Raw genomic sequence first — 10,698 nt, 5'->3', positions numbered from 1 at the left:
TTTTTAAAAGAAACAAAACCTCAACTCCGATTCACCACAAAAAAAAACAAAAATAAAAAAAACACAAAAGAAGAAAAGAACCACAATAGAAACAAAACAAAACCCCAACCCCGCTTTGCCACAAAAAAAAAAAAAAAAGAAAAAAGAGAAAAAAAACAGAAAAGAAAAAAAAAATCAAAAACAAAACCCCAACTCTGCATCGCCCCCTGTGGGGCCAGCAGGAGGCAACTCTTTGCAGGAAGGTCACTGGAGCACTTCCTGGAGGGAGATAGGATCAGCTTGGAAGAGTCATGGAGTCACAGTGTGTTGGGCTTCCTCTAGCCCTGCTGACATATCTGATGTGGTTCCCTGTATCACAGAGCTGTTACAACGCACTCTGTGCTAGTGGTGTGAGCAAATGTCTCATTCAGGAGCTATGCCAGGGCGGGCCTGGACAAGGAAATTGTTCCTGCTCTAAAGAGTGTACGCTGTGTCTTGGGGCACTTTGGGACAAGTGCTGGGGTTGTGTTGGTATGTGTCATCCTCAGAAGTAAAGTGACACTCCTCCCACTTCAAGAGCACAGTAGAAGAACTGTATGAGCCTATCCCCTCTCTCTTCTGGGCGCTCACAGAAGGACACACCCAGTTGATTTGGAGCATTGTTTCCTTCCCTAGTGCAGAAGAGCTTTCAGAACATGAGAACCTGGTTTCTATTTTAGAAACTGTGAACCAGCCTCATCACCCAAATGTGTCTGTTCCTAAAAATAATGTTCATGCACAGAAAACAAAGGGGCATGATCTCCCTGATTTATGACTGTTAACAAAGGGAGACAGCGAGACAGTAGAGACCAAGTCTGTGAATACTCTATATGTTCTTGATACATTGTATATTGCATATATGTCTACCTGACCTAGACAAGGGATAGAAAAACAGGTCGTCAGATATCACAAGAAATGTACACACTGCCCTACTATGTAACTGCACCCTTTTTGCACAACACCTTGTAAAAAAATTTATGTTCAATTAATAAAAATAAAATAAAATAAATAATGTTCATGGCCACTTATTCTGGTGACAAAGAGCACCTGTTTACTGTGGTCTAGTTTCATGACCGCATGTCCATACATAGTGTAAAATATCCTGTGAGTCCATGGGAGCATCCAAGTACCGCTGGTTTCATAATGCCTGCTGTTAGTGCATCGGTCCCGAATGCTTGGACTACAGAAGTTAGACCGTCAAGTGTATGAACTTTATATTTCAAAGAAGACAAACGTAAATAGAAAGCATCTTAGAAAGAAATTTGTGCGCATGAGAGTTCCTCAGAGAATCGACCCGTGGCCTCAGCGTGCCAACAGGTTATGAAGATGTCAAGAATCTGGATTGCATTACCTTTAAGGTATGGTATATCCAGGGATGTCTTCAGTTACAGAGTTATAGCTGCTCTTGTTCTTTATTCCCCACTGGTAACATAGCTTTACCTTTGGACACTTGTATAACTTTGGTCATAAGGGCAACAGGTACACAGAGAATTCCTAAAAGATCTAAGTTTGTAACAAAGCCTGATGATCTTTTCTTTGGTATTGAAGAGCTTTCTGTCTTCAAAATTGTAGCATTAAACTGTTAACATGAACAATGATTTCCTGACCTGCTACTGAATATGTCATTCTTTATTGTTCCCTGGTAGTGTTTATGTACTCTGTAAGTATAGTAGATATTCAAATATATTAGTGTAACAGCTCACATGAAAATTACCATAGGAAATTTAAGTTGAACATCTTTCCTTCATTTTAGACAGCGAAAGCTTATTGTATTTATAATTTAAAAATCTGTAGTAGAATCTATCCCGTGATACATTTGTTGACAGTACTTTACTGAAAATTTGTCATTCTCTTCCATTCTCTTCCCGAAGTGCTGCTATAGGTAATGGTCATCCCTATGAATTTCAAGGTACCTACACCTTTTCAACAACACTAGATACATGTGAGATTAGGTGAATAGCCAAGTGAGGCATTTGTTTGAGCTAAGATGTCAGCTTTGAGAGCAGTGGGGCTTTGGAATGACTGTCCACTTGGATTTCACATGGGTCCCAAGGGAAGAACATGTATTCCTATAGGGAGCAGCATAAGTAAAGTCAAAGCTATACTGGGAAAAGAAACTAAACCCAGCACTAACAAGTTGGTGCCTAGTTCAGTAGACACAATGTGATCAGATGGAAACTGAAGATGTGTGTCTACAGGAGAGGGTAAAAATGCAGGGAGCTATAATGGGAACCACTTATAGCAGTTTATGTTAATTGCCTTGGTTATTTTTGAAATTTTCCATTAATTAAATTTCTAGCTACATCTGATTCCCCCCCTCTCCCGCCCCCCCAGGGCCTGAGCACTGTCCCTGAGTTCGTTTTGCTCAAGGCTAGCACTCTACTCCTTGAGCCACAGCGCCACTTCTGGCTGTTTTCTATATATGTGGGGCTGGGGAATCGACCCCAGGGTTTCATGTATGTGAGGCAAGCTCTCTTGCCACTGGGCTATATTCCCAGTCTCCTGAAGTTCTTTTTAAACACATATCATACTGGGAGGCTAGAATGCTCTTTACTAAAAATATCCTACACAGCTATACAAACGGCTTTTTTAAAAAACAATGTTTCAATAGAGTTAAGCTGAAGTACGATATGTCCTTCATAGGAATAAAACTCTACCTTCAAGAGCCAATCTAAGACATTAATATTTCTATTATACAGATAATTCCTTGGATTACCAATTTTTTCTAGGTAATATGGGAATTACAAGTACTTTAAAAAATACTTCTTTAAAACACATATTTTAGTATATAAAAATAGATCATATTTGGATACATTTGTATATTGATTATTTGAACACTAGTTGTTAGATCATTTATTACACTGTAAATATTATAAATATTAAAGCCCTGGGGCCGGGAATATGGCCTAGTGGTGGAGTGCTTGCCTGCCATATGGAAAGCCCTGGGTTTGATTCCTCAGTACCACATATATAGAAAACACCAGAAGTATCACTGTGGCTCAAGTGGCAGAGTGCTAGCCGGGAGCAAAAAGAAGCCAGAGAGCACTCAGGCCCTGAGTTCAAGCCCGAGGACTGGCAAAAAGAAAGAAAAACAATAAAAGCCTTGATATTTTCCTGTTCTTTCCAATAAATCTAATGAACATTCAAGGTACTTTGGCCTTTTGAGAGGCTGAGGGTTAGCTCATTTATACAATTGATACTTAGATATTAGTATGTCCTTTTTTTTTTTTACTTGAAGTACGTTTGTCTAAAAGTGCCTGAAATCGGGGCTGGGAATATGGCCTAGTGGTAGTGTGCTCGCCTCGCATACATGAAGCCCTGGCTTTTGATTCCTCAGCACCACATATACAGACAAAGCCACAAGTGGTGCTGTGGCTCAAGTGGTAGAGTGCTAGCCTTGAAGAAAAGAAGCCAGTGCTCAGACACTGAGTGCAAGCCCCAGGACTGGCAAAAAAATAAAAAGAACAAGACAGTGAAGAAGAGGGAGACAGAAAGAGAGGGAGGGAGGGAGGGAGGGAGGGAGGGAGGGAGGGAGGGGGACAGAGATAATGAATGAGAATCAGATGTTTTGGTATTTTTTGCCTAATTGGGGGCTTGTGAACTCAGGGCCTAGGCAATGTCCCTGGCTTTGGGCTCAAGGATTACACTCCACCATCTGAGCCCCTGCACCACTTCCGGCTTTTTCTATGTCTGTGCTGCTGAGGAATCCAAACCAGGGTTTCATGTATGCATGTTAGGCAAGCACTGTACCGCTAAGCCACATTCTCAGCCCTTGGATGGTTTGGGCCCTGTTTTTCTTACCACCTGCTCACAAAAGCCACCTTCAGGTATGGCTGAACATGCCTCAGAAATTTGCCTCTGACAAGTTCCCTATTTGATAGATTTCATTCAAGTTGACTTTGTGCTCACCTATAACATGGCAGCCATTCCTTCCTCCTAGTACACAAGGAAAAGAATAGCCACACAGTAGCAGGTGCAGGGATGAAGAAAACCAAAAGTCTAATGTCCTTTGGCACATAGAATACACTCTCAAGTCTCAGTCATAATAGGACAAAAAGGCCAAGTACAATGTTCAAGGTTCCTCGCTCGTTCTGGTGAGGACAGTCTGGCCACCGTCTGTCTAGGAAGAACCTGTATTGATTCCATGCATATCTACCATATCTACCGATATTACGGTTGTGTCCCAATATTATGCCCTCCTGACGTTTCCTTACTGGATAACTGCATTATGTTAGAGGCCCTCCTGCTCTATGCACTGAGCTGTTTTTCTCACAAGGTCCTCACCTCCCCACTCCTGATACTGAGCCAGCAGGATCCACACAAGTGTCAGGAGGCCATGCAGGATGTTTGCAAGAGGGATTTAAGAGTGCAAAACATAGACTTTGCTCTCAAGAGGTGTTCTGACATTATGAGAAGAGGAGCCAGGAGGGCAGAACTTTCCTAGCATGCTGGACATGTGTCTTCCAAAATGGGTACGTGGGGCAGACTAGAGTGAAGGCGTCCTTGGTAGTTCCAGTTCCAGTGCTCATGGGCACAGTGGACTATAAGGAGGGCTTGGCTCCACCATTGCCATTGTGACTCATCTGGGAGAAGAGGTCCTCCATTTTCTCCTGCCAAAGGTCCCCTGGGAGCTCAGGACATGGAGGGCCCTCAGGCCCAGTCCTGCTGTGAGGAGAGGTCTGTTTCAGCACTGTCCCATAGCCCATAGTGCTCACTATACTGGCAGGACTCAGTGACGGGCTTGAGTGACACACCAAACTGGCCCCCGGACAGAGTTGCTCCTTAGGTAGGAGGAGGGCTGCCACCTCTTGGGTAATAGGAAGCAGCTCAGACTCCAGGAGCTCTACAGGGAAAGAATACCATCAGGTAGCCCAAGGGAGGTCCCACCTTGCTGGCCTTCCCAATGGTTTGCCAAATGTCAGATCTAGGCTGGGACGACCTGGACATGGGCATGGGGCAGAGTAGATTATGACCCACTGTGGGTGGCAGGCTCAGGTACTCTGGCTGGGAGTTAAGTATGAAGAGCAAGCTTTCAGCACTATGTGGTCTTTCCTTAGCCTGCTTCCCAGCTACCAGGGGATTACCTTTAGCGGACATCACCACAAGTTGTACATGGTCCACTCAGGGAAAAGCCCCCTCCATGCTTGTGCAGAGCTATGGCAATGTGGTTGTGTTAGCCAGGCTTTCCTCATAAGGGACAGCGATTGAGACTGATAGGAATTCTTTTTTCTAACAAGGCCTGGCCCAGTGGAATTCGGACTGCTCAGAGCAACGTCTTCTGGTCCACCTAGTGAGGTTAGGTCTTGTCCATTCTGACTGGCCTCACCTGAATCCTCCTAACCTCTGGTTCCTCCTTCATGTGAAGATGGAGACGCAAGTGCCCAAGTTGTGTCTCCGCCCCAGGTTCTGGATTTTGAGGCTTAGTTTGAGCGCCCTGCTGAAAGCTGGAGGGCTCTGTCTTCTCTGATAGATAGGACCTCCCGGCCCTTAACCTGGATTGTGACCTGGGGAGATGCTCCAACCAAGTTGAGAGTGATGCTGGGTACAGTAAAGGTTGATGAGCACGCACTCCAGAACCCCAAAGTCGGCCTGGCCAACACCTTCTGACTACACCCTCTAAACTCTTCCTTCCCCCAGCCCCCAAGCAGGGAGAAAAAGGCCCACTTGTTGGTGCACGTCTACTTGTTACCCTTCCTTTCTGCTAGCCTATGGCCATGTGTCAACATAATTCCAGGTAGTGTAGGGATGAACTTGCAAGAACCCTTCCTGTCCTGAGGAGCCTCACAGAGGATCCCTGTTATAGGTGCGCACCACATATGCATCATGCAGGCAGAAGAGGGTGTTTCTGGCCAGGTACAGCACTCCCCAGGGCAGAAGACAGCTGGATGGTGCTCCAGTCCTGAGATCCATTCAGGTCCATTAACTCACCCATTTCTGAGGCTAGCCCAGCTCTCTGTGTAGCCTGGCAAGGAAGGCAGCAGCCTCTTCAGGGCTGTCTGGATGTTGTCCTTGTATTGAATCTCAGGGAAGCAGTGCACCCAGGAACTAAGAGTTCCAATCTGGTCCTTGGCAGACACGTCTGGCTGTAGCCATTGGTGACACAGCTCATGAAGCCAGGCTAGTGCCTCTTGGGGTTCTGTTGCCTCTTCCTAGAGGAAGCACCAGAATTGGAGGTGTGCATCTCCAGGTCCCACAGGATGGCTTCTTACTCCTCCTCATAGTTTTCCAGCTTCACCACCACACACATCTTCTGCAGGTTCGTGGCCAGGGAAGCCCAGCACAGTAGTTCCCATCAGGAGTACCAGGTCAGAGCTTGGAGGCCAGTGCCTGTCTCTAGGCAGGAATAGTATGAGGCGACTCAAGTAATAATGAAGGATCGGTGAATGCTTATGGATATCTATTATGTATTTGTTTTTCCAGTCCTGGGGCTTGGACTCAGGGCCCGAGCACTGTCCCTGGCTGCTTTCTGCTCAAGGCTAGCACTCTACCACTTGAGACTTCTGGCCTTTTGTGTCAATGTGGTGCCGAGGAGTCGAACCTAGGGCTTTATGTGTACTAGGCAAGCACTCTGGCAACTTGTCCACATTCCCACCCTCGATATCTATTATATGCTCTGCTGCTCCATCCTGTTTCCAGTCGAAGGCAGATGAGCAAACAGGTGTAGACAGGCAGGCACTATCCCGGGCCTGCAGGTCTGTAAGTCCTGGTTGAGTCTCCTCTTACTGGCCCTATTCTCCTTCCTTTTCCTCCTGAGTGCTGTGATAACAGATGTATGCCACCATGCCTGGCTCCCTGACCTCTGTGGCTGGGCCTGCACAGTGTCTCTAGACAGGCTGCCTCAGAGGCCTAGAAACATCTGTACCCCACATCTTGCTTTCCACCTTCCCGCTCCAGCTAGTGGAAGCCGCCTCCTGCCTAAACATCAGCAGCATGGGTACCCGCTCCCTCACCGCACAGACATTCTCTCAGATTTCTCCTCTCCTTCCCCAACAGCACTCGCTCCTGATCTGCTTGGTCCTCAGGGGCCGCCTCAGCCCGCCTAGTTCTCCCTCAGCCACCCTGTGCAATAGTCACCCGTGGACCAGCTCCCAGGCAGCCTCCTTCCCTGTCTCAGCCCCATCACTGAAGCCATCAGCCCCGAGATTTGGGGACCGCGGGGTGGGAGGCGATGTGGGACCTTCGGTGGACCAGGAGTCCCACAGGAAGGTCCTTGTGGATCCCGCCCCGTCCAGGTGGCGGAAGCTCTGAATCTCAGTTTCCCCACGTGCAGACCGGTGCGGAGCTCCCCCTGGTCAGCGAAGCTCCTGCCCCACCTCCGAGTTCGGGGCGCACCGCCCCAGCCTGCACGAAGCCCCGTGGTTGGCTTCCCCTGCCAGCGCGGCCTGACCTCCGCGCCTCCAGGTGGTGTCAGCCCCACGGAACGCTCGTGTCACTGCCCGCCAGGCGGCCAGGCTCGAACCTGCGAGGGATCCGGAAACCCACTTGCCAGAAGCCGAGGCGGCTGCTTCTGCGCTGGGCTGCCCAGGGAAGCCCCGGCAGCACCGTGGCAGCCGGCAGCTGGACCCCAAACCCCACGCCAGCCCAGAGCCCGCCGGGATGTTGAGGCGCCCGGGAAGACTGCGTCCACGCCAGCCTGCTGCCCAGGCCCTCGCTCGGGAATGCGAAGCCCCGCCCTCACCGCGGAGCTCCGGGCGCCGCCCCTGCTCTCGAGCATGCGCACTCCGCCTTCGTCCTCCCGAACGGACTCCATCACCCAGAACCCTTTGAACCCGCCAAGGCTCCGCCCCCCATTCCCAGTCCCTCCCTCACCGGCCTGGATTCCGGTGCCCTTGATGCTCCCCCTCGGCCCCTGGGCGGAGCTCTGGCCGTGACGGGAACCCGTACTCGGTTCGTTTCGCCTCACTCGCGCCTGGGATCTCGTGTCCTGGACGAGCGGCAGGCCCTCAGCGCTGGCCCGAGGAGGGCGGGGGCGCCCGCAGCGGTGCCTTCCGGACTGCGCTTCCGCGCCCCCCAGTGGCCGGGTCTGTGGCGAGCGTTTCTCCACGGGGTGCGCAGGGATCTGCACCAGCCGCCGCCCTCCTGCGACGTGGGCCTCCGCCCGGTGCCTCACCCCGCTCCCGGTCGAAGGCGCCCCCTCCTCTGCGATGCTCGCTGAGTCCCAGCCCGAGGCTCCGGCGCAGTCAGCCGGCCTCGTTCCCCTGTGGGGCGCCTTGTGTGGAGCGGGACTGGCCTGGAACTCACGCCCCGCGTGGTGCGCGGCCTCGTGTAGAGGCCCTCGGGGCTCAGGGGTGCGGGCGCGGGTCTCCTGGACACGTTATGTCGATGTGCTCACCTGTTGGAGGATGGGTCTGGCTGTTGTGGATGGAGCGGTGTAACTGCATGTTTTAGGTCGACAGCCTTCCTCCTGGGTCATCCACAGGCCAGGCCACGGTCGCCCCTTCCCACCCAACCTGCACGCACCCGTAGCCCCAAGTGAGTCAGGAACATGTTGCTGCAGCAGTCAAGATGCCCAGTCCCTTCCCACGCCTCCTCCTGGTGCTCAGCTAGACAATGCCTTGTCCCTGGCTACGAGCCAGCTATAGGATGTTTTCCCTGGCTAAGAGCCAGCTATAGAATGTCCTGCCCTGGCTGCCTGATACACAGTGTCCAGCTGTGGCCACAAGAGATTTCCTCCTCCCAGCTCCTTCTCCTGCCCTCAGCCTCCCTGGTAATCCTAATGACCTCGCTGCCTGAGAGCAGGCTGCCACTCCTCTATCCTGCGAGAGCTAGTCTGTCAGCTTAGGCTTACACTAAAGTGTTTTCTTCCTAGGTGACTGTGTGTCTGTGTGGTTTTGGGGTTAGTGCTTACAGGGCCAGGACTTGCGGGAAGCATACCGCTACCTACACTCACGGCCGTGCCAGTGAGGAGTACGAGTGCTATGTCATCCCGGAGGAGGAGGACGAGGAGGAAGCTGCCGATATCTTCTGTGTCACCTGCAAGAATCCGCTTAGAGCTGCGGAGAATTCACATGAGCACAAGGACCACCACGTGACCCCACTGGAGAAAGCACTGGAAAGCATCAGGGTAAGAGGGTCATGTGTGTGTATGTGGGGGGGGGGGGGCTCAGGAAAGAGACAGGACAAAGGCGGTATTCACACCTCCTCTGTGATGCCCTTGCAACAGGATGAAATCCACAAGTACATGTGCCGACTGGAAAAGCAGATTATCCACATGGAAAACTTTGCGAGTCACCTGGAAGAGGTTTTCATCATGGTGGAGGTGAGAGCGTGTCTGACAGCCATGGGGGTGTCCAGCGCCTTATAGGACGGCGGCCCCTCCATGCCACCCTCCCTCCTCTTCATCCCCACCCCTTCCTCTGCACCTGGGCAGATACAGACACGCAGGTTGCCAGCATTCTGCGCTCGCTCTTGGCTCTAAATGGGGACCTCAGTGTCCATACATCCCAGGTGCTTCTCATGAATTGTCCCCTCGATTAAAGACAGCACCCCACCCCTCCTTTCTGCATGTCACATTTGTTGGGCAGTGCTCACTGGCCACAATTCTGCTCCACATCTCCTCTTTCCCCTTGTGGGTGGGATCTAGTTGGTGCTGAGGTTTATGGGAAGTGAAGATCGGGAAGTTCAGGATGTGACCAGAAAGCTTTGACAGCTCAGAAGGAAATGTAGGAAGGCCTCTGTTCCACATTAAGGTAGGGGTCCCCAGCTGATTGTCATGGCAGTAGGAGGCAGCTAAAACTGAAAAGGACTGTGGAATACTGCCAGGTTGGCGACTCCTCCATCCTGGCAGAACAATGACCTCCACTATATCCCGGGCACTGAGGCTGAGACTGAGATCAGCTGTCTTGCAGGAGAACTTCAGAAGACAGGAACAAAATGTTGAGTCACATTACAACAAGATCTTGGAAACACTTGCTCAAAAATATGAGGAAAAAATACAGGCTCTCGGGGAGAAAAAGAAAGAGAAGCTGGAGGCCCTGTATGGATAGCTGGTCAGCTGTGGAGATAGCCTGGAGACCTGCAAAGAGCTGATGGAGACCATAGAGGAGGTGTGCCATGAGGACAAGGCTGACTTTTTTTTTTTTTTAAAGATATAATTCAACAGTAGAGTATCTCAGAGGCCTAAGATCTATTGTCACAGTTGCACACACACACACACACACACATACACACACAAAAGATAGGCTACCCCAAGCCATTGACTCTTTTTTTTTTTATTAATTGGACATAAATTTTTTTACAAGGTGTTGTGCAAAGAGGGTGCAGTTACATAGTAGGGCAGTGTGTACATTTCTTATGATATCTTACGACCTGTTTTTCTATCCCTTGTCTAGGTCAGGTTGACATAAATGCAATATACAATGTATCAAGAACCTATACAGTATTCACAGACTTGGTCTCTACTGTCTCTCCATCTCCCTTTGTTAACAGTCATATATCAGGGAGATCATGCCCCTTTGTTTTCTGTGTTCTAGGCTTGTCTCACTCAACATTATTTGTTCGAGTTCTGACCATTTCCCTGCGAATAACAGTATTTCACCATTCCTAATCGCTATGTAGTATTCCATTGTGTATAAGTACCATATTTTTTGGATCTATTCATCTGTGGAGGGGCATCTGGGTTGTTTCCATATTTTAGCTATTGTGAATTGTGCCGCGATAAACATGGAAGTACAAATGCCA

The 10,698-nt window shown here is 49.9% G+C and overlaps 1 pseudogene; it reads left to right on the top strand.

Annotated features, from left to right (window-relative positions):
* The first annotated feature begins 223 nt into the window (after nucleotides 1-223).
* Nucleotides 224-7,266, top strand: LOC125345139 (annotated as a pseudogene).
* The last annotated feature ends 3,432 nt before the right edge of the window (nucleotides 7,267-10,698 follow it).

The sequence above is a fragment of the Perognathus longimembris genome, unplaced genomic scaffold, assembly GCF_023159225.1.
Source record: "Perognathus longimembris pacificus isolate PPM17 unplaced genomic scaffold, ASM2315922v1 HiC_scaffold_5344, whole genome shotgun sequence".
In the NCBI taxonomy this organism is placed as follows: Eukaryota; Metazoa; Chordata; class Mammalia; order Rodentia; family Heteromyidae; genus Perognathus; species Perognathus longimembris.
This window is presented reverse-complemented; position numbering and strand designations above follow the sequence as displayed.